The sequence below is a fragment of the Penaeus chinensis genome, chromosome 18 (assembly GCF_019202785.1).
Source record: "Penaeus chinensis breed Huanghai No. 1 chromosome 18, ASM1920278v2, whole genome shotgun sequence".
Classification (NCBI taxonomy): Eukaryota; Metazoa; Arthropoda; class Malacostraca; order Decapoda; family Penaeidae; genus Penaeus; species Penaeus chinensis.
Window position 1 is genome coordinate 25426594 of NC_061836.1, and position 9410 is coordinate 25436003.

Genomic DNA, 9410 nt, shown 5'->3' on the forward strand with positions numbered 1-9410 from the left:
GGATTTCTAAGGTTATCTGATCGACAGGCCAACCCGTACTTCGAAGGAAGAATTGGACCCAATTGCGCGTTTGCTTAGCAACAGCAATGAATGAAAAGGATAGATCTGTATATGTGTTTTAAGACTATTGTAAGCAACGTGAATGCCGGATGAATACGCGTGCTAATGTAGGTGACGGAACAGGAACAGCACAAAGAACGAGAGCCGACCGGATGGGGCGAGGAGGAGGTGGAGGAGGAGGAGGAGGAGGAGGAGGTGGTGTAGGAGGTGGAGGTCTCACAAGAGAGTCGCGACGGGTGTTTGGAGGCCTGGAAGGATTTTGTTATTGGGGTGAATAATCCAGCTTCCGGGAAAGCTGGAATCGGGGGTGTGGGCGGGAGTGGAGGCACCTTGTGTTTATGCCCTGGTTCCCTGTGGCAGGAACCCGGCGCTCTGGGTCGCTGCGCCGCACTACCTGCTCAAGATCGCTTATCTTTTTATGCTTCCTCGCTGAAATTTGTAGTATGGAGTGATGTTTGTTTGTTTCTTTCTTGCTTTGCTTTAGTATGTATTCTAACGTGTTGCTATATAGTGTATGTAGCATTCTACACGATGTTCTTGGCGTTGTTTTCTGAACGGTTTTATTTTCATTCAAACGGGAATAGTAAAATAAACCACAAATCCAAATTTTGGCTTAGAACGAAACAGTGGGTTTCGTTGTGAACTACTTGGAGGCGATATCAGCGCGAGGGCGAGGCTCGGGTTTCAGCAGGCAGTACTGCTGCGTTCGGGGTCTTGGAGCAGTCATTCGGGCCGCCTTAAAAGGAGTCCCGCAGACGCATCTTTTGAGGAGACTGACCTGGGGCCGCGGGAGCGTTGCCGAGTCTTAGTAGTCTTAGTTCCGGCGTCGCATCAGCCGCTGTGGTGGCAGTGGGATGAGGAAGCAAGCACGGGTCAAGGGTCGACGGCCCTATGTGTATATATTATATGTATCTTGGTATATGTATGTATGTGTATATATGTCTATCTACACACACACATGTGTATGTGTATATATGTCTATCTACACACACATGTGTAGGTGTATATGTCTATCTACAGACACATGTGTATGTGTGTGTATACATACACGTGTATGTGTGTATACATACACATACATCATGCATATATTATACATACATATAAATAATACATACAAAATACAAACGTATAAATAATACATACAAAATACATGGATATTACATACATATACATATACTTATAAATATTCATATGCATAGGATATATATATGTGCGTGTGTATGTGTGTGTGTGTGTGTGTGTGTGTGTGTGTGTGTGTGTGTGTGTGTGTGTGTGTGTGTGTGTGTGTGTGTGTGTGTGTGTGCGCGGGTACGTGCGTGCGTGCGTGCGTGTGTGTGTGTATGTGTGTGTGTGTGTGTGTGTGCGCGCGCGCGCGAGCGTGTGTGTGTGTATACAAACACACACACGGCGAAGTGCGGCGACGGTTGAGGCGGCTGCGGCGGACCTGCCACTTCCTCGGCGCGGGCGTGCGGGCGAGGGTAAGAACGATGATGTTTTTATTGTTGGTTTTGCGGTGCGCGACGCGAGGGTCGTTGGAGGGGGGGGGGGGGAGCACGTGCTGTCCGGAGGTCCCGTTTTGAGGCTGGAATTAGCTCTGCAACGAACGCGAATAAAAAGAATGTAGAACAGGGCGATGGAATGAGTGTTTGTTTTCAGCAAAGGAGGGAGGGAAGGAGGGAAGGAGGGAGGTGGTGAGAGGGAATAGGTCACCGAGGGAGGGAGGGAAATGGGGATTTACGAATTTATATATATATGTATATACTCGTATATATACATGTATATATATGTATATACTCGTATATATACATGTATATATTTGTATATGTCTGTATATATACATATGTTTATGTATATATACATATATATATACATATATATGTATATATATGTATACATATATATATATATATATATATATATATATATATATATATATATATATATATATATATGTATGTATGTATGTATGTATGTATGTAGATGTGTGTGCGCGTGTGCGTGTGAATGTGTGACACTGAGACTAAGCCTGAGGGGAGTAGTATTTGCGTATGTGTGAGTGTGTGTTGAGGGAGGAGCGGACAGCACGTCCCAGGAGGGCGGCGAGTGGAGGCTGAGTGGGCGGCGGGCGGGCGTTCAACAGGAAACACAGTAAAGGTCACGCCAACGGTCGGGTCCCCGGGTTCCTCCGCGCCGATCGCCATCCCAGACATCTCGCCATGAAGTGGAACCTTGCTTAAGCGACTGCGAGAGTGATGGATTTGCAGGATTGTTGTACTTTGTATTATGTTCACTATTCAATTTATTCATTTATGCCCAAGTGCGTAGGCGAGCGGAGACACCCGGTGTTGACTTTTAGCTCCGTACTAGACCTTGGTTTTGGCGAGTCATCCTCCCATCGCAGTGTTTGGCCTGTCATCGACGGTCCCTGGGATGCGAGTCTTATTTAGACATGTGATTATACACGTCTCAAGCATTCCCGTTTTAGTTGTCACTTGCGAAGGCGACATTACCCCGCTAATGGCAGGAAAGCGACTCGATATCGTGACCTTGGAGGTGAATCTCTTGATGCTGTGTCTCTCGCTGATTATTGGGCCCGGCGCCGCGGCATCTCGGTGCTGCCGTAACGGGTTCGCTGCAATAAAAAATGGTATGAAATGTTTAATGTCACAAAGATATGATTCTTGCCTGTGTTCCTCGTAACTGTACTCTCTGCGTGAAACTTTCCGCAGCCTACTAACTCGCTTTAGATGATTCGTGTATGTTTAACGATGGTGCGCCTGACACAGTTTGGATATCTTTCATATCTGTTTGTTATATTCGCAGTTCATATATATATTGTTGTATATATGTGGTAGTCAGAGTTCTACTAGCAAAGAATTGCGGGTTTTTACATGTCTACCACAGGTGTTTTATGCATTTCCACGTATGAATGCAGCAATCTAAGCGATGAAGGGAAGCAGATGCAAGAAACGTTAATGATCCCTCCCAGCCGTGGGCGTTGTTCACACACGGGTGTCAACTAACGCTCCCTTGGGAGGTGGTGTCGCGCGGGAACCCGTTTGCGGGACAAAGGCCGACCGTTCATGCGGGAGAAAAAATGCGAAACAGCATATCGGTAAAAACAATAATGAATCCTAGCGTAGTTTAAGGGAGGCCGCCATTAGGCGCTGCGCCACGGGGCAAAATGTTTTGCCGGTGGCCGCGCCGGAACAGCAAGGCTTGATAATGGGCCGTAAAGAGCCAAAGTAGCGGCGCTTTGAGGCGACCAGGCCACGCGCGCCGCGGTCCTTGTCGCTCTGTGCTTTATTACCATAGCAAGATATTGCTCGTTGTTGTGGGTAATTGAGGAAAACATCTCCCCGGGAGAGCCGCCTCCGCCGCCCACCTGACGCGTGACGCGGCAACTCGAGGCGGCGTTCTCCCCGCCATGGGCGAGGCGAGCACAAAGCTGCCATGATTAGCGAAGAAACGTGTGATTAAAGTCGGCCGTGATTACTTCCAAGTAATGGTTTGCTTTTTGTGCGCTGGCCGTTCCGTGGATGAAAGCCCTGCAGTCGATGAAAGAGAATGACAAAGGAATAATATTTTCGGTAATGTTCTTGCTGGATTTAAACGAGTTGGCGCTGAATCACAAGAGCGTGTTGATGTTGATCTTGGCTGGCCTTGGAAGGTGAGAGTAAATAAGGTTACAAAGCCCCAAGTCTCAAAACATGTTTATCTTAAGCAAATATATACGTCAGTGTAGGTATATATTTATAAGAAGAAAATACTGCACAGGATGCGTATTTATTCCCTTTAATAACAGAAACCGCATTCCTGTCATCCGATAACTAAAACGGCTCGGCTGAGAAAGCGAACTGCTCGAGATGATCGTGACGTGACGGTAAGGAGGCACACGTGGGCACAAATCGGGGGGGGGGGGGGGCAAGAACAGGATGTTAACACAGTCGTGTGTAGTGGCTCTCTTTGCCGCCTCTTGATATCTTGATGCAACTTAGCCAGCTCTCCTTCCTTCTTTATACTCCCGCACCCCCTTCTCCCTCGTACCCCCCCCAGCCCTTCGGTGAACGAGCTCCGTGTATGCAGGGCGGCCGTAAATCACTCGGTCGGATACCCGGGTGATTAAGGCGGGTCCGCGGGTCTCGGGAATGGAGCTATTGCAGTTCTTTTTTCAAGAAGAACCAAAAATGTTTATTCGCCGAGCCATTAGTGTGTTCATAGGTGGCGGGGTAATAAAGCCTCAGCTGCGTTTCTACTTGTTCTTGTTCTCCCTGTTCTTGTTCTTGTTGTTTTCCTCTTCTTTTATTCTTTATCTTGTTCTTCGTCTTCGGCTTCTTTTATTCTTCTTCCTCGTTGCAGTTGTTGTTCTCCTTTTATTTCTTCTTCCTTTCCTTTTATTTCTTCTTCTCCTTTTTTCTTCGTTTCCTTCTCCTTTTATTTCTTCGTCTTCTTCTTCTTCGTCTTCTTCTTCTTCTTCTTCTTCTTCTTCTTCTTCTTCTTCTTCTTCTTCTTCTTCTTCTTCTTCTTCTTCTTCTTCTTCTTCTTCTTCATAATCATCTTTTACATCATTACCTTCTCTTCCTCTTTCCCATTCTCATTCTCACTCGAAGAGGGCGAATGTATTTGCAATGTATCTGCAGTGAGTGAGTTGAGTGAAGAGATTGCAATGGGCGTCGAGTGTCTGAGTGGACGTCGGTGTCACGAGAGGGCCGCGCGAGGGATGAGTTTGGGCGCCCTGGCGTGTCAATGGGCGGATGGTGCGTGCGAGTCCCTTGCATGAGTGACACGTGTGACACGGCCCTGATCCTGGTGAGCGGGACGGGCGCTCTTGTGGATCCTGCAAGTGTCGGGTGCCACGAAGGGGCCTTTCTCTCCGGTGGTTTTCTTGCTTCCTCACGTCTCTTTATTTTTCTTTTTTCTCTCCTTCTTCCATTTTTATGTTTATTTGTAAAATTTCCTTCTTTCATTTTTGGTTTTCTTTCTTTCTTTCATTTTTGTTTTTCTTTCTTTCATTTTTGTTTTTCTTCCTCTTATTATTATTATTATTATTATTATTATTATTATTATTATTATTATTATTATTATTTATTTTATTTTTTCATTCGTCTTCTACTTCTCCTCTGTCCTTTTGATCTTCATATTATTATTATAAGCAGTATTCCTTTTCCTGTTGGCGCCAGGCACAGCATAGTGTCTGTCTGGAGGAGAGGAGCAAACCCTGCGTCACCATGATAATTGGCGTCTTATAGTGAAATAAAGCGTAATGAAGGCGTGGGACCTCCGCTAGGCCTCACCTCCGCGACGACCGCATTCCTCTGGGCGTCTGTTACTGATAAGGTTCGTTTCGGCGAGAACCACTTCGTCACGTCGTTCGGCTGAAACGTGTCCGGATCTGGCGACGGCGCCCGACAGCTGTTGCCGGCTTTCTTCGGGACTTGCCCTAGGTCTAGATTTTGCTCTAATGATTTATCTGCAGGCTCGGCGTTGCGGAGTAAATGGCTGTTATTTGTTTACCTTCGCTTGAATATGCTGCTGGGTTGTTTCGGATTTGAATATGATAGCCTAGCTTGGCGCATGTTTATCTAAGACAGGTGATGTTTACCATCGCTAAGGTGGGGGGAGAGGGATGTGGAAGTGCATGAAACACACATTCCCTGCATGGCTAGCCGGGCCCCCTCCCCTTTACATGCCGAAACGTGGTTCAGGAAAGAGCCTGGAGGCAATGCCGCCCGAAGTGCCGCCGCGGCCGCAGTCTCGCACCACTTGACAGAGTGTCGCCCTGACCGTCGCCACTGGTGCTTGACACGTGGACGCGCGGCCGGCAGAGCGTCGCCATGAGTGATAAAATGAATCCAAGGCGCTACCACCCCCCCCCCCCCCCGCGTTGCGGTACGCCTTTCCAAACGGTATTTATAATTGCGACTGTTTGTGTCGCCGAAACGTTGGTGCGGGAGCCATTTCGGGCGAGCGCATCCCCATTAGTTCGCCATTAGGTTCGGCCGCGTGTTGAGGGCTGTGGAAGGGGCACGGAGGGCCAGGTGGCGGCGCCGTTCATCGCGGCGATTAAATGATTCGACGGCTGATGGAATGATTGTGGTGCCAATCCGCGTGAATCATGACCAAGTGCGAAGGCTTGCACTCAACCTGGTGCCCTGTGGCCTGTTTTAAGTGGTTTGTAGGATTGCCCCCGTCACGACCTGTGGCCAGACCTCGGTTGATACTGTTCGCATTAATAAGGCGCTAAATGCTATTGGCAGCCGCGACCACCTGGCTCAGAGGCGCCTAATTGTGCGGTGGGCGGCTTTGTTTCTTTGTCTCCGCTTGCTCGACAGCCAGCCTTTCTGCTCCTTCCCGGGAACGTGATTGGCTGGATCACTTTAATGAACACGTCATTCGCAATTAAGAACAGAGTTGCGCAATTGTTTTAATGAATGGTCGAGGGGATTAAGAACTATTGATTTAATTATCATTAGCCACGCATCGCTCCCAGTCATGGGGTACGATTCACATCCGTAAGTGATAAGCTGTCTTTCAAAGAAATATAATTGATTAGAGTTTAAAAAGTGGTAGATCGAATAATCCCATTGATAAAAAAAAAAAAAAAAAAAAAACGCACAAAAAACAAGAGTTGCGGTGATCATTCTATCGTGTAAGTTACTGCATAATGTCAGGCACGAGTCCCTTGCCCCGTCCATAATTCCCTCCCTCGCCCACGTCGCTGTCTCTCTCCATTAACCGATCCCATGACGTGTCTTTTTTCTTCCGTTTAATCTTGTGTTGTATAAGTATAGTGGGCATTTCCTCTTGATACCAACTGTTTATTTATTTATTTGTATTTACCATTGTACTGAATATTTTCACGCAATGTTAGGAAAACTAAAGAATTGGCTTGATGGCTCAATATATTTGACTACAGTACTTGCCTCCCCGGGTCCGCCCACATACTTACTTCCGCTGGTTTGCCCACCCACGCCCGTCCGTAATAACGCAGCCGCCCATACACGCCCTCCACTCTAACATTCACACCTTCGTCTCCCGTTTTATGACACCCCCCCTCCCCCCCCCCCCATTCACGCCCAGCCCCCTCTGACACGCATCGAATAGAGCAGTGGAAAATGTTCGCGAAAATGTTCTATCATGGGGAGACTGCTGTGTTCGACCTCTCTCTCGAACGCCTCTCCTTCATCCTGACCAGAATCTCCTTTCCAGCTTCTTGCGTCTTCCTCTCGTGCAAGCTTTCCTCAAACGGGCATTCGATTTCGTCATGGTGCTTGAGTCACTCAGCGAGGGGGTAGGGGGGGGGGGTATTCCTGACTTGGCTTTATTTTTCCATTTTTTTTTTTTAAATCTTAGAAGGGGGTTATTATTGTTTATTTTTGGGTGTCTTAAGATGTATTTTCGAAGGAGAATCGCACAGTGAATCAGTTTATGATTGAGTTTATTGGCAACAGTATTAATGCCAATCAACATAGCGAATGCAGCGCTTTTAATAAGGTCAGGATTACAGGTGTCACTGAAAGGGCTATGGTAGTGTATGTTCGCTGATTCTCGCCCGAATGTAAACAAACGCGAGTGCTAGGAGGAGGAGGAGGGAGGGGGAAGGGGGGGAGGGAAGGGGAGGCTGAGGAAGGTGGTGCGTGGTGACTCATCTGGCGACCGTTATAGGCGAGTCGATAAGGGCGGCTGAGCCACCCGTGCTGATGTGATCATGACCCTTACGACCCACTCCTTACCGCCGCACCCTCCGCACCAGCCAGCCAGTCAGCTCTCCTCTGCTACCCTCTCCCCTTCCCCCCCTCCTCCCCCCCCATCTCCCTTCCCCATACCGACGTCTTGCCGCCTCTCAGGACAACTCGTGCTGCTGCTGTGGTCGAGTTTCCCAACAACGGGAGACCCCAACGGGCGCTGGGCCGTCGCTATGCTCTCATAAATGATGCGAAAAGTCAAGGGAAATGAAGGGGAAGATCTTGGGAAAGGCACATTTCGGGGACATGAGTATGATATTTTAAGTGTAGCGCGAACGTGCCCCACCCTCCGTGCCCCCCCTTCCCCCTCCCCCTCCGCCTCATTCAGACGTCCTACCCGCGGCTGCTAGTGTGCTACCCGAGATCCTTAGTCCCGAGGATACAGTGGTTGTGATCCCCGTGTTGGAAGTGGCTCCTTGGCAAGGTTCCCCCAGGGCGGCGAGGGCCCAGGAGTGCATGGCAGTGACACCGACGTCTGTGAAGTGAGCGAAGTGAAGCAAGCGGCCAAACGATGTCGCTGCACCGCCTGAGTCTGACGGCGCTTGGCGGGTACGTTGGTCGTGTCGTCTTTTGTTGGGGCTCGCCGGGTCCCTGAGTGCAGTTGCAAGCGGGGCGCGGCGGCATTTGCAGGGCTCGCGTGTGGCCAAGAATACCAGCGCACAGTAGATATATGTGTGAAGCATGTACATTCCATCCGCTGTTATTTCGCAACCGCCGGCCCCGGAGAGAGAACTGGAAATGGCGCGGAGATATTTTTATGCAAAAAGTATTTGTCGAGGTCCCAAAGATCACTTTCACTCGGTAAGGTATGCCGATACTGGGAAGATGCAGTACTGGGAGGTACCCATGATTCCTGTTTCGTGTCGGGGTCGTGTTGAGTGCACTGGCAGGTACCGGCCGCGTCCTCCTGGAGTGCAAGATGTGGCTGAGCTAATGTGATTACGCCCTTGTTGCGCCCATGGATACCACACACACACACACACACACACACATACACACACACACACACACACACACACACACACACACACACACACACACACACACTCTCTCTCTCTCTCTCTCTCTCTCTCTCTCTCTCTCTCTCTCTCTCTCTCTCTCTCCTCTCTCTCTCTCTCTCTCTCTCTCCCTCCCACCCTCCCTCCCTTCCTCCCTCCCTCCCTCCCTCCCTCCCTCCCTCCCTCCCTCTCCCCCTTCCCCTTCCCCTTCCCCTTCCCCTTCCCCTTCCCCTTCCCCTTCCCCTCCCCCTCCCCCTCTCTCCTTTTCACCAAGCTCACACGCTCTTACGCGAGTACTCACGTATTGAGCGAGTGTGTATCAGGGAAAAGTGTGGCTTATTGGTTTAACTGAAATCATAATCTGACAAAATTTCTCTCTTGTCTTCGTTGCAATCAGATCCCAAGGCGTTTTGGTGCGAAGCTCACGTATGGTGTCATTTCATATCGCTAACTTTCCCTCTAGCTGTTGCTTGATATCTTTAGCGTCAGAGTAAGACCTTTGAGAAAGTGATAGCAGGTAACACTTTGAACTTCCATTTATTTTAGTAAAAGAACGATTAGCTTTATGGAAGAAGTGTGCTATAAGAATAAATGTTGCAAAGTTATC